The sequence below is a fragment of the Vulpes vulpes genome, chromosome 14, assembly GCF_048418805.1.
Source record: "Vulpes vulpes isolate BD-2025 chromosome 14, VulVul3, whole genome shotgun sequence".
In the NCBI taxonomy this organism is placed as follows: domain Eukaryota; kingdom Metazoa; phylum Chordata; class Mammalia; order Carnivora; family Canidae; genus Vulpes; species Vulpes vulpes.
In genome coordinates this window covers 70,534,618-70,561,700 of record NC_132793.1, presented here as the reverse complement: position 1 = coordinate 70,561,700, position 27,083 = coordinate 70,534,618, and positions in this window count along the sequence as shown.

Below are 27,083 nucleotides of genomic sequence, written 5' to 3'. Positions count from 1 at the left end.
GTGAAAAAGTTCTACTGGTATTTTGATAAGAAGTACGTTAAATATGCAAATTGCTTTGGGTAGTGTAGACATTTTAACAATATTTGTTCTTCCAATTTGTGAGCATGGAATGTCTTTCCATGTATTTGTGACATCTTCAATTTCTTTCATGTTTTATAAAGTTTCAGAGAATAGGTCTTTCACCTCTTTGGTTATGTTTATTTCTAGGTATCTTATTTTTCTTTGGGTGAAATTTTAAATCAGATTGATAACTTAATTTATCTTTCTGCTGCTTCATTATTGGTGTATAAAAATGCAACAGATTTTTATACCTTGATTTTGTATCCTGAGATTTTACTGAATTCATGTATTAGGTCTAGAAATATTTTGGTGGAGTCTTTAGAGTTTTCTATGTAGAGTATCATGTCATCTGCAAAGAGTGAAAGTTTTATTTCTTCCTTGCTGAATTGGATGCCTTTTATTTCTTTTTGTTGTGTGATTGCTGTGACTAGGATTTCTAGTGCTGTGTTAGATTTCTTCTTTTATTTCCTGGCTGACCCATTCATTCTTTAGTAGCCTGTTCTTTAACCTCCATGCATTACTAATGGTCCTTCCACACATTTTTCTTATGGTTTTTCTTCTAGTTTCATAGCTTTGTTGTCAGAAAAGGTGCATGCATTACTTCAACATTGTTGTATTTGTTGAGGCCTTAATTGTGACCTAATATGTGATCTATTCTGGAGAAGTCCTGTATGGACTTGAAAAGAATGTGTATTTTGCTGTTTTAGGATGGAATATATCTGTTAAGTCCATCTGGTCCACTGTGTCATCCAAAACCATTGTTTCCTTGCTTATTTTCTGTTTAAATGATCTGCCTATTGATGCTAGTGAGGTATTAAAGTTCCCTATTGGTACTGGTTTATTAACAGTGAGTTTCTTAATGTTTATTATTAATTGTATTGCTACTCCAGCATCCTTTTGGCCTCCATTTGCTTGATGGATGTTTTTCCATTCTCTCACTTTCAAACTGTAGGTGTCTGTAGGTCTAAAATACATCTCTTGTGGCAACATATAGATGGGTCTTGTTTTTTTCTTTTTTATCCATTCTGACACCCTATATCTTTCAATTGGAGTATGTAGTCCATCTATGTTGACAGTAATTATTGACAGACATGTATTTATTGACATTTATTATTTGTTAAGTCATTGTCTCTGGAGTTTTTCTCTGATTCTTTTTGTCTTTGTCACTTTGGTTTCTCCTTTCCCTCAAAGAGTTCAATTAATATTTCTTGCAGGGCTAGTTTGGTGGTCATGAACTCCCTTGGTTTTTGTTTGTTCAGAGAAGTCATCATCTCTCCTATTCTGAATGATAGCCTTGCTAGAATCAAGAATATGCTTGGCTTCAGATTTTTCCCATTCAGCAAATTGAATATATCATGCCACTCTTCTCTGGTCTGCAAAGTTTCTGTGGATAGATCTCCACCTAGACTTTCAGGTTTCCCTTTGCAAATTAAGATTTTTTTCTGTCTTGCTGCTTTTAAGATTTTTTCTTTACCAAAGTGTGTTCTGCATATTTAATTACAAAATATCTTGGTGTTTTTGTCAGTTTCAATGAGAGTTCACTGTGTTGCCTGGATCAGCATGTATTTTCCTTCTCCAAATTAGGGAAAGTTCCAGCTTGTTATTTCTTCAAGTAATCTTTTAGCCTCCTTTTCTCTCTCTTCTTTGAAATTCCTGTAATATGAATGTTATCACCTTTGATGGAATTACTGAGTTCTCTAAGTCTCTTCTCATGTTCCATAAATCTTTCTCACTTTTATTCAAGTGCATTTTTTCTATTATTTTGTCTTGTAGGTCACTAATTCATTCCCCTGCTACTTCCAGACTGCTGTTCATTGCAGCAAGCCTGTTTTGAATCTCATTTATTGTATTCTTTATCTCTGATTGATTCTTTTTTAACTATTTCATCTGTGTGGTAAAGGTCTCACTGATATCTTCTTTTTTTTCAACTCAGCGAATATCCTTATGATTTTTGCTTTAAAGTCTCCATCACGGTAGCCTGGGTGGCTCAGCAGTTTAGCGCCCCCTTTGGTCCAGGGTGTGATCCTGGAGACCTGGGATCGAGTCCCATATCAGGCTCCCTGCATGGAGCCTGCTTCTCCCTTTCCCTGTGTCTCTGCCTCTGCCTCTCTCTCTCTGTGTCTCTCATGAGTAAATAAACAAAATCTTAAAAAAAATAAAGTCTACATTAGGCATATTACTTATATCTCTTTTGTTCTGATCTCTAGTCATAGCCTCATCTTCTTTTTTCATTGGGATAAATTTTTCCATCTTAGAATATTTTAAGTCTCATCCTTCTTCTCTGTATTAGAAAAGCCAGTTATACCTCCTGCTTCTGAGAGTAATGGCTTTATGAAGAAGAGGTCACACAGTATCCTGGTATCCATGGCCTGTTACTTCAGGGAGTTTCTCCAGTGTGTTCTGCATGTGCTTTGCTGTTGTGTTTTGGCAGCTGTATACCTCAGGTCAGTCATCTGTAGAGATCTCCTTGCCTGCTGTGGGCAGTATTTGGTCCCTGGCCTGAACGTGGTTTTAACTGGGTGTGCTTTTGTCTGCTTGTGAAATGAGAGATGACACCAACTTCACCAGAAGTGAAGCCCTGCAGAAAACTTTGGTGTGTGGTGTGGGCAGGGGTTCATGTTGGTATTCTGGTAGAGGGGCCCACCTTGCTGGTAATGAGGCAAGCTTGACAGAGAGGCACAGTCTTGCCGGAGCACCGAGGGCTGGGGCTTGATGTAAGAAAGTTAGGTACCCAGTGTTCTTAATGGTAACTTTTGATAAGCTGGACATTTTAGTTTATATGAAGTCTAAATTATCATTTTTTGCTCTTTAGTGGTTTCTTTTTGTGTGTGTGTGTGTCCTAAGAAACACTTCCTTACCCCAAGGCAAGGTAGATACTCTTTGTTTCCCTCAAACTTCATAGTTTTAGCTTTGCATTTTCCTCTATGAACCATATTAAATGAATCTTCTTCATTTTTTAAAAAGGTGTCGGGCAGCCCAGGTGGCTCAGTGGTTTAATGCCTGTCTTCAGCCCAGGGTATGATCCTGGAGACCCAGGATTGAGTCCCACGTCAGGCTCCCTGCATGGAGCCTGCTTCTCCGTCTGCCTGTGTCTCTGCACCTCTCTCTCTCTGTGTGTGTGTCTCTCATTAATAAATAATTTAAATCTTTAAAAATAACAAAAAATAAATAAAAGTAGGTGTCAACGTTCATTTATTTCTATACAAACATCCAGATGCTCTAGTACTTTTATTTCTCCCAGTCGGTGCTTTAGTACAGTTGTTAATCCAAAAATTAAATTTGTGATTCTATTTGTCCTTATGCCATACCACATATTAATTGTTGTTCCTTTATGTTTCAATATCAGGTATTATTATTTTTACAAATACGTACATTTTTTAATATTCTAGGTTTTTAGTATTTCATATGAATTGACAACAATTTGCCAATTTATACCAGGGAAATATCCTTCTGGGATTTTGAATGGGACTGAATCAAATCTACAGTTTGGTTTGCAGAGTACATCCTAATATATGAGATTTTTGCAAAAATGAACATGGTATATATCTCCATTTGGGGTGTTTACTTAGGTTCTTTGGAAAGCTTTGTAATATTTACTATAGTAGCTTTCACATTTCCTTACATTAACTCCTAAGTATTTGATGCTTGTCAAAATTATTGTTAACTTTATTTATACCTAATTTGATTTTCTAACTTCTATTGTTCCTAGTATGTACACATAACATTGATTTTTGTGAATTAGCTTTGTTTTTTATGATTTTGCTATATTTATGTGCTACTTCTATGACTTTGTTTTTTTTTTTAAATTTTATTTAAATTCAGTTTGCCAATATATAGTATAACACCTAGTGTTCATCTCATCAAGTGCCCTCCTTAATTCCTGTCATCCAGTTACACCAACTCCTCCCCTTCTACAACTCTTTGTTTGTTTTCCAGAGTTAGGGCTCTCTCATGGTTTTTCTTCCTCTTTAATTTTTCCCCATTCGATTTCCCCCCCTCGTTTGTGGTCCCTTTCACTATTTCTTATATTCCACCTATCAGTGAAACCATATGATAATTGTCTTTCTCTGATTGATTTATTTCACTCAGCAAAACACTCTCCAGTTCAATCCACACATGACTTTGTTTTTAACAAAGTTTTTAAATATATTCAATATTTTATTTCTTAAGGAATTTCTTATTTTTAAGGTTTTATTTTATTTGTTTGACCCACAGAGAGCATGCACACCAGAGAGTACAAGTGGGGGAAACAGCAGAAGGAGTGGGACAAGCAAGAAGCAGGGAACCCAATGTGGGGCTCTATCTTAGGATCCTGGGATCATATCCTGAGCCTATGGCAGACGCTTAATCAACTGAGCCACCCAAGTGTCCCCTTAAATATTTTCTTTGCATCATTTTGCTGGCTAAGATCTTAAGTACAATAGTGATTGTTGGTAGTTAAGAGAGGGTATCCTTACTTTTTGCCTTAATTTTAGGAGAAAATATTCAGTATTTCACTTTTAAGTTTAATAGTATCTGTTTTTCATGATTGACATTCTCTAGATTGAAGTTTCCTATTCAGACTTTGCTGAGAATGTCACCGTAAATGATTGTTGAACACCATCATATGTTTTTACTATATCTATTTAAATGATCAAATAAACATATTTAAACTCTGTTAATAAAGATAAGTTACATGTATTGATTTCTAAATGTTAAATCAACCTTGCAGTCCTTGGAAAAATTCCACATAGTCACGATAAATCATATTTTATTACATAATACTGGATACAATTTGTTAATATTTCATGAGAATAGTTTTATCTATTTTTATGAGGGTTGTTGGTCTGCAATCTTCTTATGTCATAATGCCCCATTGCTTCTCAGCCCATTGGCTAAGATCGAGTGTAGTTTGTGTTTTTATCGGTTTTATAATGCCATTATCAATTTTTGATTACAAGCTTATGTTAGTTTCATTGTACTAGTTGAATATGTTCCCTTTTAATTTCTGAAAAAAAAAAAAAAACTAAAATCGATGTTACTTCTTTTTTAAGTATATTGCAGAATTCACCAGTGACTACCTTTCTACCTGGAGTGTTTGTTGTGAAAAGTTTTAAATTATGAATTTAACTGTTTTGCTTGATACAATGTTATTCAGATTTCCTCTTTTGTTCTGTACCAATAGTTACATTTTTTTGTATCATGGAATTTGGCCATATGATTGTCAAATTTATTGGCAGAGTTGTTCTATATACCTTGCTATAGGTATGTCAATTTTACAGATATTTTAAAGTAGTATCACTTAATTTACTTTTTCAAATGATTCTTTTTTTTTCATTTTTTGTGCCATTACTGGCTTTAATTTTTCCCTAGTTCTTTAGCTTTTTGAACCAAAAGGATAAATTGACTTCTTAACTTTTTTTAACTTTATTAAATTCTGTAATTTTATCTTCATTATTGTTTTGTCCAAAATATTTCCTAATCCATTTTTAAAGCATCATGACTTTCTCATGATTACTGCTTGCATGAAACATTTTATCTTTTTATTTTAAAATAGTATTTTTCTTTCCAAAACACTCTGCAATCAGCATATAACTAAGAAATGTCATTTTATCTAGCCTAAAAAAAAAAATCTTTTAAATTGATAGTGTGTAGTTCATTACACTTAATAAAATAACTAATAGATTTGGGTTCATTTTTTTTCATCTTGATATTTGTTTCTATTTTTCTGATTTGTTCATTTTTTGTTATTGTTGCTCTTCCTTTTCTGCCTTCATATGAATTATTCAAGTATATCTTATAATTTGATTTTGTTTGATTTTTGAGACATGCATCTATTTTTATTTTAGCAGTTGATCTAGAGATTGAAATACACATCCTTATAGAAGTCTATTGAATTGATATTTTATCACTGCATATACGAAGAATCTTAAAATATATATAATTCTTGTACACATAATAATACTTTTATATTACATAACACTTATACAGACATACTCGTTTTCTTTTTCTTTTTTCTTTTAGTACTGCAAAGATGAAATTCTGTTTTCCAGATCCTATTATTTCTAATTAGAAGTAAGCTGTAAGTATTTTTGTTGTTTTCCTTACCAATATGAACATTTTTATCTTTGATTTTCTGTAATTTGTTTATGATGAGTTACATTCCATTTTCTTTGTACACAACCTACTTGGGTTTCAATAAGATTCTAGGATCTCTGGGTTTCTGTTATTCATCTAGATTTGGACAAGTTTTAGTTGAGTAGTTGAGTGTGTACATATGTTTTTATGTCTATAAATTAACTTTTCAAGTTTCTCATTTCCTACTGATGTTTATATGTATATTTCATATCCTTTATTTCTTTACCATATTTATAATAATTATTTTATTTTTTAAAGATTTTATTTATTTATTCATGAGAGACACAGAAAGAGAGGTAGAGACATAGGTAGGGGGAGAAACAGGCTCCTAGGACCCCAGGATCATGACCTGAGCCAAAGGCAGACACTCAACCACTAGCCACCCAGGTGCCCCTATAATAATTATTTTAAATATCTTACGTCTGATTCCAATATCTGGGTCTACTGTTCTGCTTTATTTGATTTTTCTGTTCTATTGCTTGTGCTTTACATTTTCCTGCTTCTTTACATGTGTAGTAGTATTTTTTTAATTGTATGATACTATTTAGAGACTGGATTATTTTATCTCTTTTTAAAGTCTTGAGTTTTGTTCAGACAGTCAGTTAAATAATTGGCAGTACACTTTGCTTCTGTGAATGCTTTAATTTAGGCTGAGTTGAAGTCACTATTCATAAGTCATAGACTTTCTGCAGTCTCAACTTGTGTGCAAACTGAATATCCAATATCTCTCTACTCTGGATGAGTTAAGACTTCAACATCTTCTCTGCACTCAGTATGATCTTGAAGCCTTTGTTCACCAATCTGATCTAGATCCTCCAGTAGCTGTTCTGTGTTAGGACTTAGAGAGACTTATCTGGAGTATATGCTGTTCAAGATTCTTCAATTATCCAGTTTGCTAGTACTTCCGGGCAACCATCTCTTTTCCATTTCTCCACTGTCCAAATTTCATTCTTGTTTGCCATTCTAAAATTCAATCTCTTTTCCTCTACCCAGTGAGACTGTCACTCTTTGTTTTGGCTCCATTTACCCACAAAGTTTGGGATATTTTCTCAAGCTAAAATCTGTGATGGTTATAAGTGATTGCCCATGGTTCCTTGTTCTCAAAGATCATATCTCTGAGCTGAAAACACCTCTTTTGTATATTTTTTTTCCAATTTTTAATTTCTTTATTGTAGGAAAAAAATCCAATTCCAAATTCACCAGAATAATTGGGACAAAATTATCATAGTAATTTTCTTTTAAATGACTTAAAATCTGCATGAAGCAATTATTTGTCCTGAGGAAGGGTATTAATCATTTATTTTTGACAGTATCAAACTACTCTAGAATATTATACATTAAAAAAATAGGTCCAGTTTTTAGCTTTCTGAAAAAAAAATGTGACCCACACTTACTTCTCTGTATATATTTTTTCAAGATCAACAACATAGACTCATTACCTCTTAATTCTACAAAATAATAATTAATGCATGTAACACTCCACTCTTATTTCCTGCCTTCTCTTATCTACAGATACTCGTCTATTTAATATATTTTCTTGAATATGTACATACCATTGAAATATATGAGTTACTCTTCAACAGATACTTCAGTAAGCCTAATATAGGCCCTTACATATGTATATATCCTAAAAGGGCACAAAATATTACTTAAAAATAATTAAAGACCTGCTATTAATGCTTCTAATATTCACCTTTATAATCCTAACCATAGTTACTCTTAAGAGACTGACAATTAGCATTAATAATCTTTTCCTGTTTAGAATTTTCATATTACAATTTATTTTTGACAATTGAAAAATACAGAGTATATTATTTATGTAGCTGTCATAACTTTGTTTATATTTGCAATATTAACACCAAAATATATGAATTACTTTAAATGTGTTAAGTTAATCAACTGGGTTTTGCCACATAAAAACTTCATAGTGAAGTCAGAATACGAATATTATTTTAATTATATAGAGACATAGTGGATTTAATTTTTTTCATTGAGAGTTTTAAAAAGGAATTTATTTTTCTCAAAAGATATCTTACATTTTACTTGGAAATTTGGGTTATGAGTTTAAGTCCCCTTAAATATGTTTATTTTTATAATCAAACATATTTTGAAAAATTTGTTGACCTAATTAAAATTTCATATGCATATTTCCCCAAATAATTTCATAATAGTAGATATTTTCTTTCCGGTGAGAAATATAATTTTTCCTCCCCTGTACACCAATAAGGAGTGAACCTTGTCATCATTTAAAACCATATTTTTTTAACAGCTTGACAGTATTTTTCTCAAGTACATTACACAATATCAGATAATGGTGATAGAGTAACATTAAAACAGTATCAAACACTAAACATCAAATTTGTCTGTCTAGAATGTGGTACCACATTTCTGCTTCAATGCATGACTATCACTGATAGTAATAGAATTATGTGTTTTTAATGCTGTGTAATATCATTGAAACTCCATTGAGAAATACAGGTGTTATCATAAGCTATAAATCATATAAAAGCCAAAATATAGGGAAGGAAAACAGATCAGTACCAAGAATGGAGAAATACAATAACTTGTGAAGATTATTTTAAGACAAAAATATAGTCTTCTTCCTTCCCATTTTTTCTTTCTATCCTTAGTGATCTTACCACTTCCTTTATAGTATATGAGAGTTGCATACTAGTTATAGTGCTTTCGTTCAACCCTGAAATGTTAAAGCTTAACAGTATCACAAATGATATTAAATATCAGAAATAGTTATCACAGGCTTAGACATAAATTGAAAGAGAGATCATATATTATTTTGGGTATAGGGTAAATAACAGTGCAAAAGGATGAGGGGTAAGTAATCATTATTACTAAAGTGAATTATGGTGGAGTAAATTTACAGCTTGAAATTATTTTTTCAAAAGACTGTTTGTTTGTTTGGCAGTGAGGGCACAAGCAGGGGGAGCAGCAGAGGGAGAGGGAGAAGCAGGCTTCCCACTGAACAAGGAGCCCAGTGTGAGGGCTGATCTCAGGATCCTGGGATCATGACCTGAGCCAATGGCAGATGCTTAACTGACTGAGCTACCAGGTCCCCTGCAATTTGAAATTAAATTTAACATAAGTAATCCATACTATAAAAATGCCCACCGGGTAACGCATGCTAAGTTTATAAATACTGGATCTAAAAGCGCCTCATGGATTTGAAGTTACGAATCAGAATTTATTTTTATCATCACAGTTTTCCCTAAAGTGGCACATTTTCATTTTCATATTCCTTTTCATTTCATGGTACATTATTTCCCTTGCCCCTATCTTCCAAACACCCATGCATTTCATTTCTTTCCAAACCTGCAGTACCAGTTTAATCTCAAAATTGACTCTAATTGGATCCGTTAGCTTGCTTCAGACTGATTTATATTATTCAGTAAAGACATATTCTATTAGTAAGGGAGGGAGGCATTTTCATAAAATGCAAGATTTTATGGAAAACACTCTTTTGTTATTTTCAAATACCTCCAAAGAGATGCCATTTCCCCAGCCATATTTTCTTCTACCCTCCATTTGTACAACTATTGGTCATTTCTCCCAAGTTCAATATTTATAATGCACTTTAAGTCATAGGGCTTTCCTGAAACTCTAGCCAGTTGTTGCTTTTTTTTTTTAAAGATTTTATTCATTTATTCATGAGAGACACGGGGGGGGGGGGGGGCAGAGACCCAGGCAGAGGGAGAAGCAGGCTCCATGCAGGGAGCCTGACGTGGGACTCGATCCCAGGTCTCCAGGATCAGGCCCTGGGCTGAAGGTGGTGCTAAACCGTTGGACCACCTGGGCTACCCAGTTGCTGCTTTTTAACTCTTTTTGTGTACTGCATCCTGAAGGTTCTTGTGCTACTAAAATCTGCATTTTAGCATCAATTGTCTAGTAGCATTTGGTCACAATATGTCAGCCAGTATAAGTTATGAATTTTCTCAAGAGCATGGCATGGATGCCAAGGGGAAGGATTGAAGTAAAATACCACAAATTACTTCTTTTAAAAAAGGACACCTCAAAACAGGATGACGGTAAGAGTGCTTATTGACTGAGTGGATTGCAGCAGGTGCTTGGAGGCTTATTGCTCAGGAATATCCAATTAATACATTGCACCAGTTTTCACTTTTGAGACTTTAACTATCAGAGAAAGGAAAAACTGTATACTAGTAGGATACTCTAACAGCATATACTTTTAGAACAATACTAAAAAACAAACGTACAAACAAACAAACCAGTCCTATAATCAAGTGGCATCAGGTATGGAGAGAATATGGCATAGTTGGTAAAAATATGAACTGAGGATCAGAACACCTATGAAAACTAATTTCTTCATTCCTTATTTGTGATACTTCGGGCAAATTACAGAATTATTTAAAGATTGAATAATTGTTAAATGCTTGAAAAAATACTTTGCACATACTAAATACTCGACGTGTTTGCGATTACAGGAGATAAGTTTCATCTCATCACTTATTTTATTTTATTTATTTTTTTTTTAAATTTTATTTATTTATTTATGATAGTCACAGAGAGAGAGAGAGAGGCAGAGACATAGGCAGAGGGAGAAGCAGGCTCCATGCACCGGGAGCCCGACGTGGGATTCGATCCCGGGTCTCCAGGATCGCGCCCTGGGCCAAAGGCAGGCGCCAAACCGCTGCGCCACCCAGGGATCCCTCATCACTTATTTTAAATAATGTAATATAAAGTGATGAACCATTTGCTATCATCTCTGACATATATAACTATCTAAATATGGCACCTAGCCATGACTTAACACCACTAAAGTTCCTGTTTTTTAATGACATATTTATAATTTTATTTGCAAACACACTGTATGGAGTTTTTACTTCAGTGCTTTTAACTGAAAACTTTTCCATGGGATATAAGAGCTTGGAGACACAAATCCCCAGTGTGATCACCCATCTAGTTAGCAAGTTCAGTTCATTTATTATAAACTCACATGGATGGAAATTATAGCTGCAAAAATGACAAAGAAGGATATTATGTACTGCCACTTACTCGGATCTTCTGGGCTAAATGGGCTACAATTCTGATTCATGAGAGAAATTGTAAGAGAACAGTCTCTGTAAATGAAAAATATATCAAAAGCTTTTCCACTTATTATATGTCATTCAGAGGATAAACAGTCCATAGTGTATTAATTTTTGATGATTGTAACATAGGTGTTTATTCACCAAACTGGGATTTAATGCCCATTAGAGGTGATAGATAAATGGTTCTGGAACATCACATCATCTGTATATTCATCGAAAAGGTAATGAAGGTAATGGGTTTCATCTATTCTATTTAACATATCTCATGTACAAGTATCCCTGAGCTTTTGGGGCACTACATTACATCTTATTTTCTTGATTTATTGATCTTTAGAAAAAGTATTTTGTTTTCCTTTTCCTTTTAATTTTTATCAATAGCTGATAACCAAAAACATCACTAAGTCATTACCTATTGCAAAAATACATCTTCCAAAATACTTATGTATTACATAAATAATACATAATGATTACTTATGAAATAGTTACTAAAGGAAGCCTATATGTTAAATATATTAATGCTATTTCTTCCTTATTTTGGTAATGGATTTTTATCCATTAGCTAACCCTCCATCTTCTCACATAATTACCACTTCTTTTTTTAAGAGTTTATTTACTCACGAGAGACACAGAGAAAGAGAGAGAGAGAGAGAGGCAGAGGGAGAAGCAGGCTCCATGCAGGGAGCCCAACGCCAGACTCGATCCTGGGTCTCCAGGATCAGGCCCTGGGCTGGAGGCGGCGCTAAACTACTGAGCCACCCGGGCTACCCACCATTTCTTTTTTTTTTTTTGTGATGAGAACATATAAAATCCACTCTCAGCAACTTTCAAGCATACAGGTTTTGTTAATTATAATCACTGTACTGTACATTAGATCTCCTGAATTTATTTAACATATAATTGGTAGTTTTTATCTTTTAAGCAACACTTTCATTTCCTCAAGCCCCAGGTGGGGAAAAAAAGCATGCTACACAATAGATGTCATGATTATTGAACTTGGCAATTTGTTGGGCAAATACAAAGACTCTCCTGATTAAACAAACAGATTAAGGCAAAATGAAGACTGAATACATTTTGTCTGAATGCCAAGCAGTGTGCTTTTACGTTAGTGAACTTGCAACTAACAGGCCTTTAAAGTTTATTTATTTTTGTATGTATGACTTTAAAAGAGATATTAGTATGATTAAAACCATATTTTAGGAAGGTATATTGCTGACAACTAGACTTCTATCTTCTTATCAAGAGTCAGGGTTAGGGGCACCAGGGTGGCTCAGTGGTGGAGTGTCTGTCTTTGGCTCAGATCATGAACCGGAGGTCCTGGGATCGAGTCCCGCAACAGGCTCTCCGCAGGGAGCCTGCTCCTCCCTCTGCCTGTGTCTCTGCCTCTCTCTGTGTGTCTGTCATGAATAAATAAATAAAATTTATTTACCCAATTTCTACCCATGTGATTTCTACAGTGCTGAGGCCTCCTTACTGTTAAAGGATGGTTAAAGCTCAACTCTGGATTAGTCCTCCTTCGATATCTTCTCAGAAGGATATACAAGGCACCTCTTTTCTTCCAGGTGCCAGTGAAAGTTCAGACTCTTCCTGGCGTCTCTTCTGACAACTAGAGTGGTGAGGGATCTTTAAATAGCAGGCAAGGACAAAAGTCCTGGTTCCCTTCTCCATCTTTTCTGACACCACCCAGTGTGGACGTTGAAGTGCTTCACTACAGTCTTATAAGGGTGAAAGTACAGGCTTCCCAGGGATGTCTGGGTGGCTCAGTGGTTTAGCATCTGCCTTGGGCTCTGGGCGTGACCCCAAGGTCCTGGAATCGAGTCCAGGGGCAGGATCCCCAAAGGGAGCCTACCACTCCCTCTGAGTATGTCTCTGCCCCTCTCTCTGTGTCTCTCATGAATAAATAAAAATGTTTAAAAAGAAAAGAAAAAGAAATTATTAAAAAAAAAAGGCTGGTCTCCCCCATTCAGCCTTGGTACAAGCTGGCATGGGGCCATAGTTTATGTGTCTTTTGCTGCAGAGTGATTATCTATTATCTAGACTTTTCTGTCTTGTTAGAATGTTTTGTTACTGGTTCTTTGGATAGAAAGAGATGGGTTTTGTTGGGCATTTTTTGTGTATACCTAGTGGCCTTTCCATATTACTCACTTCTACAGCAACCAGTCTGAGATATATAAAGCAGAAAAAAAATAAAGCAAAACAAAAAAATCCTCACAACCCAGAAAACTCACACTGTGTTGTTCCTTGGTTCCCAAGTTTTCTAGACAATTCATATTTCTATGCCTTTCAGAGTTTTATGTTTTCTTGTTGTTATTTATATCAAAAACAAACAAAAAAAGGAAGGTCTAGAGTTTTTAATTGTACTTAAAAAAAGAATAGGGGAAGATACATCTATCTTCCTGGAGGCAGAAGTCTCAATTACAAAATATTTTGAAAAAAACAAAAGAAAATAGTTTAATCTTTGGGGAAAATACACAATGTCATGATCTCAACTTGGGGCTCTTTTGAGTGCTTACAGAGTTCGCTCGAGAGTGTCTTTTTTAAAAATGTCAAATAAATAAATTTATTAATTATTAGTTTATTAAAATGTGATCAGTTTAATAATCATTAGTTATTCTTTGGGTGAAATGTTGGTTGCCTTTGTACATAGGCCTTTAAAAATTACTTTTAGTCAATTTGGTTAAGTAGTTTACATAGCTGATGAAGAGTATACATATAAAACTACAGTGTATACAAAACAAGAAACAATACAGTACAAAAACAAATGTCTTAAATTTGTGGAAAGAACTATTTAAGCAGTATGACACAATTTTTGGTAACCGTGTCATGCATGATTCAAAATACGTTATATTTCAACTTATAAATTAATAGACATTCTCTGGAAAACTATGCTAAATTACTGATAGAATTCAAATTTGACAAAGAGAATGATGTCAAAGCTTCACTGAAAAGATTGAATGAAATTGTTTCTTAAAAAAATACCCAAGGGAGAAAGATATGTTTAAATGTATATATTATATATACTTAAATTTACATATTTTTAATATATATTTCATACATATATATTATTTGTATTATATGTGATTTTTAATATAGGACTACATTACTTTATCCATATATCCAAAACAATATTTTCAAGTTAGCCAAAAAGTTTTTGGTGTGAATTTTCATTAAGAAAATAGTGCTTATTTTATATTCATTGTCAATTTGTAGTTAAGTGTGTGCAATGATACAAAATGCTTCATTTTATTTCAAAAAGTTTCCTAAACAGTGTATTAACTCAGTCCATGACTGGAAATTTGTAATTAATTTTAAAAGTTGTTCATTTAAAAAAAACTATAATATGACAATGGGATCATTTAAGTATGCTGCTTAAATTTTCTTTGAAAATTTACTTATTTGAAAATTATTTTCATGTTTTAGTGCATAGATGTTAAGGATAGTTTCACATATTTTTTCAATAACATAATTTTCTTCAGAATTCTACATTCAACTCCAGAGATAACTCATTAATACTAGAGTTTTCTCTGATAACTTTTCCCCCTTCATTTGCATATCTAATTCATTTATAAAGATGTGCAGGGCATATTCTACAGAACTTCTGTATATGTCTGTGGATATTTGTTTCTCATGGCCTTAACCAATATTAAATTCACAATATCCAGAATGTTGGTGTGTTATCAGACCAATGGAAATAGGTTTTAAACAATGGAATATCACTGATAGACGAGAGTAAGAACTATTTTTTTCCCATAACGCAGACCTTACATGGATTACCTCAGTTAGTTCTCACGATAACCCTAGGAAATGAAAACTGTTTTCACACCCCTTTTCTAGATGAGACACCTGAGGCTTCAGAAGAGGTGAAGCAACTTGCCCAATGACACACAGCTCTATGTTTCTAGGATAAAGACAACCTTTTCTCTTTAATTTTGCATGAATGTTAGCATGGTATGTAATAGACATGATTAAAAGCTTGCCATCCAAACCACTAATTATCGATTGAGTATAACCAACCTTGATCTAAATATCTAGTTGCAGATTATAAAGACAGAGAAGGAATGTATGTAAGGGAGATAACAATCCTTAGTGATGTTAAATGAACTGACTTTAAGGCCACAGTCACATTTCTTGGAAGCTATAATTTTAATGAACAAGTCTATATATGGTATGACTGATCATAATGAATGGAATATATTAGGAATAAATCATTCAATTCTCAAAAGGGTAATTGATTCCTGCTAGAATTGAATCAGGTATTATTATAATTTCCATTTCAGAAATCGGGAAATTAAGGTATAAGGGTGTTCAGTAAGCTGGTCAAGGATACACAAAGAGAATAAAATTTTGAACTATAACTCTGAGGCTCCCAGTCTACATTTTCAGCTGCTACATATCATATACATGCTGTTTTGCTTTGTTTTTTCTTTTTAGAAAAATAAATTGGATCTTCCCTGAAACCCCCATTCATTAGCTATAATGATGATAAATAAGACATTTGAAAATGCCATTTTCCCTCACCAAGTCCTGAAAGTCTGTGTGATGTTTTAAGAGTAATCTCAGTTTTAGGAAATTAAATCATTAAAGGGGTATAATAAGAATATCAAAATTGAACCTCACTTCCCTGATGATCAGGAATAAGAACAACACACACTCTACTCCTCTTTTGATAGGGCTTTGTTCAAACCCAGGGTAAATACCTTAGAGCAGCAGTCCTCTGGGATTGTCATATATTGTCCAATTTGATTGTTTAAATAATTTTTTTAATACACACCCAAAAAGGCACAGATAAAATGTGTCAGAATGTATTTGTGTGTATCATAAATCCATTTCACACCACCTCTCAGTGCTCATAGCAGGCAGAGTGCCATCTTGAACTTGGCTTTGATTTGAATATGGACTCTTGATCTTTTGAACAAAAATTAGTGACTCTGGGCACTTTATATTAATTAACATACTTGCCTCCAACAGATTTGCTTTCAACAATTCTCTGGTGCTAGATATGAAAATAAATTGAAATTCTCAAACTATTAAACTTATGATTGGCTTCTGACAACTGCTATTTTCTGATCAGAGGTTGAGATCTGATTAATGAAGATGGCAGTTTATTGCTCTTCTTTATTTTAATAGCTGAAACTAATGTCAATCCCATGTCCCTGAAGCTTGAACCGTAGAATGGATCAGAAAGAGAAAAAGTTTGGAAAGTCAGCTTTACAGCATATATTTTTGAGGGGACCTGAAGCTACTTTTCCAAAGCATACTTATGAACATTTTTCCCTTTATATTAGTCTAATTTATTTTCTTGTCAGAAGAGGGAAATAATTTCCTGTAGTCTATTTATAGTTTCATTTCTCTTGTTCACTAATTTGTTAGACAGTTTTGAATGCACTGAAGAGTGCTACAGGTTCTACATTTTATATTGTTCTTTCGACAATGAGACTTCTGTCCTCCTAAATATTTTTATAATTATTTAACAAAGTTTTCTGTTAGCACTATTTTTGTTCCTTATTGTTCCTTAATCCTATAATTCTCAAGTTTTAACCAAATGTATTATCACAGTTTCTCTGACTGTAGCTTGTTGCCATCACAGCATAGCAGGCTTTTGAAGAAAATTTAGTGTTATGTCATGTTGCAGGGTGCTCTTTAGAATCTGGCATTTTTATACAAGCCCATTTTTGTTGAGTTGACAGTGAGGGCCTCAGAACCTATCTCTAATGGAGGCCTCAGGCAGACAGTTTGATTGGATAAGATATGGCTTGAGTTACAGAGGTGATTTGTCTTGAAGCGTTCTGTATATGGCCAGCACACCACAATTTACTAGTTTATTTAAATGGTTTGGTGTGTTAAAGGTAATTTATATTAATATCTTTCCATTGCCCTTTGTTTTCTCCAATTCATACTATTTATTTCATCCTAATCTTTCATAGTATCCAATGTATATTCCATGCTTAAAGGCTCACTGTATCTTTTTAGGTCAGGTCTTCATTACTTGAATTCAAAGGACATTTTGCTAAAGGTAGAAATTAGTCTAAATTGAGACAAAACACTGATGGTTAATGTGTATATCATTAATTTTCCTCTCTTAAAACAATTGTATCTTAATAAAAACCTCTAGGACATTATTAGAAAAGATTTCCTGATATGTAAATATTAGTCACTGTACTAAGGCCATATAAATAGATAAAGATTAGAAATAAAAAAATAAATTCTGCTCTGTGCTAAGCCCTTATTTGTATTATACAATTATCTCTCACCATTTCCCTATCATAGAATGTTACTTCTGAAAAAAATATAGCCCTTAATACAAATCTACAATATTTTAGAGATAGCTTTCAATAAAGATTTAATTATGATTTCTTAAAAAAGATTTATTTATTTATTTTAGAGAGAGAGCATGAGAGCACAGAGGTGGGGAGGAGCAGAAGGAGAGGGAGAGGGGGAGAAAGAATCTCAAGCAGACTCCCTGCTGAGCACCAAGCCTGATATGGAGCTCCATCTCACAACCCTGGGATCATGACCTGAGCCAAAATCAAGAGCTGGATGCTCAACCAACTACCACCTTAACACCCCAGATTTAACTATGCTTTTACACAAAACATAGAAATAAGATTTTACTGATAAGGTTAAAAGGTATATTGTCTCTGTTTCAGTCTCCTGATGACTAAAGTACCTTTTCTTTCTCAAAAAGCAAGTTTCCTGCTTATCATTTCAGCTTCAAGTGCATCCTAAAAAAAAAAAAATTTTTTTTTTTATTTATTTTAAGTGTTTAAGTTGGTCTATAAACTTAATAACATTAGGCTTTATTATATTGACAGGGCAATTACAAGCCTCTTGTGCATTTTCTTGTGGCATGTGTATTTTTTGTTAAATAATCAGGCTTTTTGAGAAGTTCACAACATTAACTAGTTTTTTTTTTTAACAATGGTGTACTGACACTTCTTTACTATTGTTTCTTTCAGCTTGCACATAACATATGGAAATATATTAAGTATAAAATGGCCAAAAATAATCTAAATTGGTGTGTATTTTTATGCTGAAGTAGAAATGGATAAGAGAAATATCTATAAGCCAAGGGAAAGTAAGAAGAATGTGAAACTCTGAGCAATCAAACCATTGATCATCTATAGGAGTCAAGTAGTTTTCCCTATAGTTTCCCTATAGTTTTCCCTATAGTTTTCCCTATAACCAAGGGAAAGTAAGAAGAATGTGAAACTCTGAGCAATCAAACCATTGATCATCTATAGGAGTCAAGTTCCACTGTTAACTTTCAAAGCTTTGAATAGGTAATGGAGGACAACACATTTAATTATTAGGGTTGTATAAGTGCAACCTGCAACATCATGCTGAAAAGTACACTTTCACAGGTAGGACTGTGGCTCAAAATTCTATAAGCACTTACCTGAAGTAAAAGTACTAGATTCAAAATGGTTTGTTGTAACATTTAATGGTATTCCCATTTAAGAAATAATTATTGAATATTTACTATGTATAAGATACTAAAGAGAGAAATAAAACAAATAACCAATAACAAAAACATCTTCAGCCAATTGATTTTCTTTATAGTAGGAATAAAAACAGAAAATTATAATTAAGTTCATTTTAAAGTAGAGCAGGATAAATGTCTTTGGGACACAGGGAAATGCCTTTGGGATACAGGGAATACAAGGGGTAGGAGAAAACTGTTTCAGAAACTGTGCTTTTAGTTCAGGTATATAAGTCAACATTAATTGGTTGAAATTATAGGTATTTTAAATCCACTGCCATTTTGGATTGAGCAGGAAGGAACCATATAAGAAAAATAAGGGGAATCTGGGCAGGTGTGAATATCACCTATGTTTTTAAAAATGACTGAGGATGCCACATAGAAAGGAAGTGAGGTGGGGACAGGGGGCAAGACAGCCCCAAGGTGCAAAAAAGAAGTTTAGCTGAGTAGATAGATATGCATAATAAATGTCAAACTGGATTGGGTCAGATATCCCAGCAGCCAATTTTAGCAGCAGCTCAATATAGGGAGCAGAATAATGGCTCCCTAAGGATGTCCTAAACCTTGGAATCTGTGAATTTGCTACATAACATAGCAAGAGGGCTATGTTAAGGTGGTAGGTGCTATTAAAGCTGCTAATTATCTGCATTTAATATGGAGAGATTATCCTGGAACATCCAGTTGGGACCTAATCTGATTACCAGCGTTCTTTAAAAATACAAGAGGGAGCCTAAAGCAAAGGCCAGAGAGATGAGATATAAAAAGGACTCCGTCTACCGTTGCTAGCTTTGAAAACTCAGGAGGCCATGAACCAAAGAATACAGGCACTCTCTAGAAGCAGAAAAAGGTAAGGAAATAAATTCTCACCTAAAGTATCCAGAAAGAAACGAAGCCTAGTTGATACTTTACTCAGCCCAGTAAGACCATTTTGGACTTGTGACCTACAGAACTGTATGATAATACACTTGTGTTGTTTTTAGCTATTATAATGGTAGTTATCAGTTACAGAAGTGGTAGAAAACTAATACACTCCACAGGTCATTTATTACTACACCCGAGGGATTCCCAGTATGAACAGCCCTAGAATTATCAGCTGCGTGATGTCTTCATTTTAATAACAAGTTTTTACAGGCCTCTAACTTAATATGCTAATTGTATATTTAATATTTGTATTTGAAATAGTATAAAATGACCAAAAATAATTTAAATTGGTGTGTATTTAATACCCACCCCATCATATACAAAGCTTTAAAAGGAGAGGTACTTATTGATTTAGTTGACAGCAATGCTTGATGTTTTAATTGACTTGCAGTTTGACTTCTGTCAATAACTTAATGAAGCTTCACTGATGATAGCACATAAAATGTGAAAAAGGTGTCTCCCTGACATGGAATTTTAAAGGATTTCAGAAGGCTAGACATCAGGAAAATATCATCTTCATGACCCTGTAGATGTATCATTTATAATAGGCTATAAAATAGTACCAGTGGGTTCCAGGGAAAGACACTGATCATGAGACAACCACAACTGTCACAGAATTAGTGGTAGACCACGTAGTGAAAGCCTTTCTGCACTTAGTGATTCAACTTCATTTATTGAACAATTAGTGTTTGCCAGTCACCTAATATAGCCTTGAATGTCTTGATGTTAATTATAGCCTACTATATTTATATAGTTTTCACTCATCACCTGAATGTCAACATACTAGATTTCTTTGGATCTACAGCTCCAGTTCAATCTCCACAAAAAAGAGATTACTTTGAGTAGAGTCCCATATTGGCATCAAGGGTATTACATTTTGGAATCCAAATGGAAATAGACATTGATAAAGGAAATTATTTATTTGCTTTTTAAAGATTTTATTTATTTATTGGGGGGGGGGCGGGAAGCAGGCTCCATGCCGGGAGCATGACGTGGGACTTGATCCTGGGTCTGCAGGATCACACCCTGGGCGGAAGGCGGCGCTAAACCACTGGGCCACCCAGGCTGCCCTATTTGTTTTTTTGTTTGTTTGTTTTTTGTTTGTTTGTTTGTTTGTTTGTTTGTTTTAAGGAAATTATTTGGGAATGCTTTAGGGATCTATTTTTGGGGAAGAAAATGGAAGGAGAGAGGATTGGTCAAAGAGAAGTTGAATTGCAATACAGGCTCAAAGAAGGCCTTCCCTCTTTGGTGAGGACTTCTGGAGCTGAAAATGAGAAAAATGGGCTTCTAAGTTGTTTCACATTGAGGTAAGGGGTTCTGGCTTTCTGCCCTCCACACTGACCAATTTTTAGATGCAAGCTGCCCATGGAAGGAGGTATTACTTTGGACAAGACCTACTTTTTTTAGCTTAAGTAATCTCGAAAGATGTCAGGGAGATAAAAGCATTCTTCTGGCAGTACTCCCCAGTTGCTAGGGAAATGATTTCCTCATTCATTAAAGATCTGTGTAGCACATCATAGTATCCATCTCCATGGGGTAAAATTGAAGCAGAGTGGTATTAAAACATGATATTATTTAAATAACTAACCTTTCTGGGTCTTTAAAATAAGAAGACCAGATTTCACAATACCCCTGAAAACTCCTTTTTTTCTCTCACATTTTTTGATTTTCTTTTTCCTGTTGACTTAGAATTTTATTATACAAAATATTAGCAAGATTAGAAACTGTACACTTACCAAATTCAAACTTCATTTTTAAAATTCCACTTTTATAAAGTTGTCAAGAAAATTAAATTCAACTTCAATTTCCTCTGAATATTAAAATCACATTTCAGTAACTATATTTTAATCTGATAATCAATGATTATTCAATGAAGCAAATTACTTAATGCAAATTCCCCACAAATAATTCCAAATAAAATAAGCAGTAAGTTTTAACACAGTTCAGGGTAAATTTTTTCATATTTCTCAAAAATAATTAATAGATAACATAAATACAATGGATACCATAACTTCTTTGCTCTAAGGAAAATGTACTCTTGCAAATGGTGTATGCCTGGTCCTCAAGAAGCCCAGGAAAAATTAGAATATCTCTTGCAGTTTCTTTTTCTTGCTTCCTTACTCATGTTTGACTAAAACTAAATTTGCAGGCTTTTAATTATCCTGCAGCTTGAATTCAACCCGTGATAAGTAGTTATTTAATTTGCTGTCAGCTTTAACTACCCTCAACTGTGACAGAGCAATACAGCATTATCTTCAGCAGCACTAATGAATCAGAGTAGCTGTGATCTGGAGTAATGGTGTTTTTTTTTATTGTGCTTGAGATGACCTCTACATAAGTAAACACATGATATTTCAATATTTGGCATAAATAAGGCTAGGGTATTTTTATACTGAAGACTGCTAGTTGGCCAGGAGGTTTTTAGACCAAAAATGTTCATATTCATTAATTATTAATTAATTTAGTAAATATTTACTGAAGCCTTCCCTTCATAGGATGCAGTTGCAATAACGTGAAAGATGGTGGCGGCTTGGACTAGAATGGTGCTAAAAGATAAAGATGTCAGAGTTTGTGGATTAGATTTGCAGAGTGACGGAAATGCATAAACATAAATGAAGATACCATGATTTCTGGCCTATGCAACTAAAAAAAATATGATTGTTACTATCAAAGTTGGGAAAGATTATGAAAAAAGAAGGTTTAGAAAACATATCAGTAATTCAGTTTAATACAAATTGATCTAAAGTGGTATTTTTCTCATTAGCTCATCACATAATAATGAATAATTCATTATTGTTCATGGTAAAGAAATTAGCAAATTAATCCTCTCATGACATATACTTAGTAGTAGTCATAAAAATATATTAAATATGCATTTTTTAAGAGTTGAGTGAGCAGAGAAAATGGGTTTTAACACAGATAAATATATATTACTTACAATGATGAGCCTTCAAAATTGGAAAATGCCTCCAAAATATGAAATTCTAACATTAAAAAGATCAAAACATAACACTACCTTTGATATAATAAAGTTTATTTTTTTCTAGATCTCTTCAACCAGTTTGGGATTATTCTTGCTTATGCAATAATTACCCCAACTCTTTAGTATAAAGTTTGAAAAGCAAGGTAGTAGAAAGTCAAACTACCTTTGTCTACTAGAGGAACTCTTTATTTTTCTGAAATTGTCATAGTCTCACATATGTATTTTAAAATATAGCTTAAATTATTTTCAATAAGATTTTTTCACTTCTTTGTTTACTGATAAAATAGGTATTTGTAAATAAACTTATCTGCTCCCCTGATATCTCAGTATTTGTATAATATTCTTTACCTCTAATGTTCTCTTTCCATGTTTATTTTCCTTTCCTCTGCATATCTCACTATATCGTCCTATTAAGCTATTATATTTTACTACACTCCTTACTAATTTTTTTATCATGTTCTTTCCCTTTAAGGAAAAAAAATCAAGGTAAAGATATGAACCTATCTTTTGAATTGGCAAAAAATGACAATGCAAAGATCACAGAATGTAGACTTATATAACTTAAATTCATTGTAAAACACAGGGAATTCATTATAATTTTTTACACAAATATGATTTAAATTATATTTGAGTTCATTTTTCCAGTCTAAAATTATTTGAAATATATAAATTAGTAGTTAGAAGTTGAAGTGCAGGGACACCTGGGGGCTTATTCAGTTGACTCTTGAGTCCTGAGATTGAGCCCCACATCAGGCTCTGCACTCAACTGAGATTCTGTTTAAGATTCTTTCTCTCCTTCTGTCCTTCTGCCCCTTCTCCCTCTCTTTCTCTCTCTCTGTCTTTGACAGTAAAAAACAGAAAAACCTGGCTCCCCAGCTCCAAAATGTTAGGGAGTAGCCCCCTTTAATGGCTATTAAATAAATCACAGAAACTCACCAGACTACAAAGAAATATGTCATTAAAGTGCTATCAGTAGTCTCTACTCAAACCAAGAGCACACATGAATCTCTAGGCCATGGGCTACCTGACTAGGCTCACAGAAATCCAGATGTAGAGAAATATTATGGAGGGGATATTAACCAGAAAGAAGGGAACACCTTGTTTGGGCTCATGATATTTACAAGAACATCTTATTTGTTATTATGATAGTTACAAGTCCACCATGTTTGTTCTAAACATCCACCCTGATATTGACAAGAGATTTACCTAGTTCCCTGGTCAGTTTCCCAAAAAAGATAGAGGTAAAAGTCCCTGAGGGCAGCCTGTGGGGACCCTTCCACTTTTGAGAGCTTTCTCTGTATCTCTGCTTAATAAATTTCTATCACTTTGTTCACTCTCTATTGTCCATGAGATTCTTTGACTTTATGAGACAAGAACCAAGCTCTCCCATACCAAGGTGATATATATGCATGTTGAAAATTCTTGGAAACATATGGTAAGTAATGTTTCAGCAGGTGAGTAATTATTATCAACTAATTGTACATGTGTGTGTGAAGAGGCTGACTGGATACAAAAGTAAAGACTATATAATGTGGCAAATGACAGAACTAGAGCTCTTCTACATTCTGACCTGGCTAAAGACCAAAGGTCACTTTGCTAATAAACCTAAAACCAAGTATAAAGCATGTCAGTATGGCAGTGTAAATTGCATAAATAAGACTAATAATCAGACTTCTGTGCAAGTCCCTCTTCACATTCTTTATGTTTTCCTAACTCTGTTATCTTACCACTTAGAGAGAAATTTGATCAAGCAGATGTTTACTCATAAGAATAGCCATACTTAAATGTATGCATAGAATTTTTTTCTCATTCAGGGTATAATGGACACTAATGCAAGAAGATATTAGTAATCAGGACACTTGCCATTGCAAAAAGTATGTATTAAAATCAAAGTGCGATGTTAAGGTTCTATTTCCTTACATGGTTTCTTGTTTTAAGAGGTAAGAAAAACTCAATATATCTATTTGATGATTAACTTTAAAATTAATCTCCTCCAGTGTCCTATAAAAATTAAGTAGGTAAAACAGGAAAAACATATTTTTTCTTCTTAATGCTGAGATCTGGGAGATTTAAACAAGGGAAATTAGATATCCTGCCCACTCAGCTCTCAGAAACAGACTTCTAAGCTGCACTATTAATTAGTATAATTTAAAGTATATTTCAGAGTTTCAGAGTATAAGGTCATCTGGCAATCAAATTTTTATAACCCACATCATTCTTATCTCGCCTTCTATTTCCAGTAACTCAAAATTTATCTTCTAATAAGTTGGTGTCATGCTATATCTAACTAAATCTAATTATTATGCATCTTCCTAAATTCCTTCTGCAACTCCTTACTGAGGAGTTAACTCTTGAACATGGAAAAGATCGTCTTCATGATCCACATTATGCTTTGCAATTTAACTTCACCAAACCCTAAGCTGCAAATGCATCTCCACATACATAGTACAGTTTCATACATTTGCTTTGTCTATCTTCAGAACTCATGGAAACCACCATCCAGGATGGGTTAGAGTTCTTACTATAGATTTCTACAAATGACTTGTAAAGGGCTTAAGTCATGCCAAGTACTCTCTAAGGGCATGATGTACATAAAGTCTTTTATTCTTCGTAACAGCCCTACATGTAGTAGGTAATATTATTCCCCAAATAAAGAACTGAGGTACAGAGAACTTTGGCAAAAGTCATCAGTCTTATAAGTGGTAAAAGTGGGTTAAATTTAGAGAGTTTGGGGTCAGAATTTCTGCCCTTACCCACTACACTGTAGAGGACTTCACGTCCATCGCTATCATTCCATTAACCCTATCACATTATACTTATGTGTTCATTGTCTTTCTCTTCTGTCTGTTTCTTGAGGACAAAGGCCTATTTTGCCGATCCTGTACAAATAAGTGCCTATCATAGTACTTACTTCTCAATAGTGCAATATAAAGGTTTCCTGAATTGTGCAGTTTCTTACACTAAATTTTTTTGAAGGATTAAAGGTACATAGTAAAGGGAAGGAGGAATGAGGGAAGAAAGACAGACCAATTCTAGTGTATTGGGAAAATATAGTTAAAAATCTAATCTTCCACAAAGGTAGTAGGGAAAGAAAACACCTTTATTATTGAACAAGCAGTAAACCAGAACATGATGCTCATCTGCTAAGGGAATCTGCTAAGAAATTGTAAAGATAGAAATCTCATCCTTTCATTTGGCCAAGCAGCTATATTTTGTTAAATACATGCATGTTTTTGAGATGAACAACTAGTTCTCAAGTAAGAAAACTGACAACACCATTTGTTCCATGTGATATATCCTCATTTTACCTGGAATCTGTGTTATGTTAGTGAATTGGCTTTGCCTAGTGGAAAGACCAACCTCTAATACTGTTAATACTAGGAAGTAGTTTTGCATCTTGGAGCAAAGTGCTGCCCACCAAAGTCAAGTTCTTGCCCTCCTATTTGAGAAATGGGAAGACAGGGGAGCTATCTTCCTTAATGTTTGTATTTCATAGAGATTGCTCCCAGGATCTCCAGAAAGACATTCCCAGGTCATAAAGCTGACAAAATGCCAATTTAGTCTTCAGAAGTATTTATGTACATTTCAGAGCAGAAAGTACTTACAGTAACTCTAAGATAAATGCTCACTGAAAAAGGAGCGCGGGGAAATACCTTCCCTGATTTTCAACAGGGAGAATTAAGGCTCTCATTTTTAATTTGTATTTGTCCTTACAAGTGGAGCCGCTGAAAAATAGGTCAGAGGGAGTGTGGTATGTTGGGAAGAATTTTGAAATCTACTAGGACTAGATTGGTTACTTACAAGCCTTTTCCTTAGAGGCAGCATTTAATCTCTGTGGGGCTCTGCTTTTCATTTGTAAAGTGAGTAAGTTGTACTAGTTATTACCTAAGGTCACTTTCAGATTTATTGCTCTATTTCAAAATCATGAAAAAATCAAGGGTTCGGTGAGGATGACAGGTGGTGGCTTTTTTTTTTTTTTTTTCATGTCCACACTTGTTTGGAACTTTTAACTACTCTGATCTAAGATACAGTCAATGACCACTGAACGCCCATAGACTTAAATCATAAGGAAATTAGAAACGTCCGATCCCTATAAAACACTTAATACATATGTTTAAAAACTTTTGCCAACCTAAGTGTGCGCTGAAAGAAAAGACTACTTACTTTCATATTACTGAATAGTAATGAATAATGGACCACAAATGAAGCTTTTTTTATTCTTTCTTTTTTTAAACTGTAGAGACTAAGACTAGAATTGTGGCCTGGAATGTGGACTTGCATTGACTGCCACTCTGAGTCATGGGGATTTAGAAATATTATTTCCTTGTTCTTTGGACATGTATTAAGTGTCTAGATACTTTTCCCCCTTTTGTTTCTTAGCAAGGAAAATTCTGTACAAACAATGGATGATAAAAACAAAATAGTTTTGGGGTTTTTAAATCTGAGAACATTCTTACAGAGT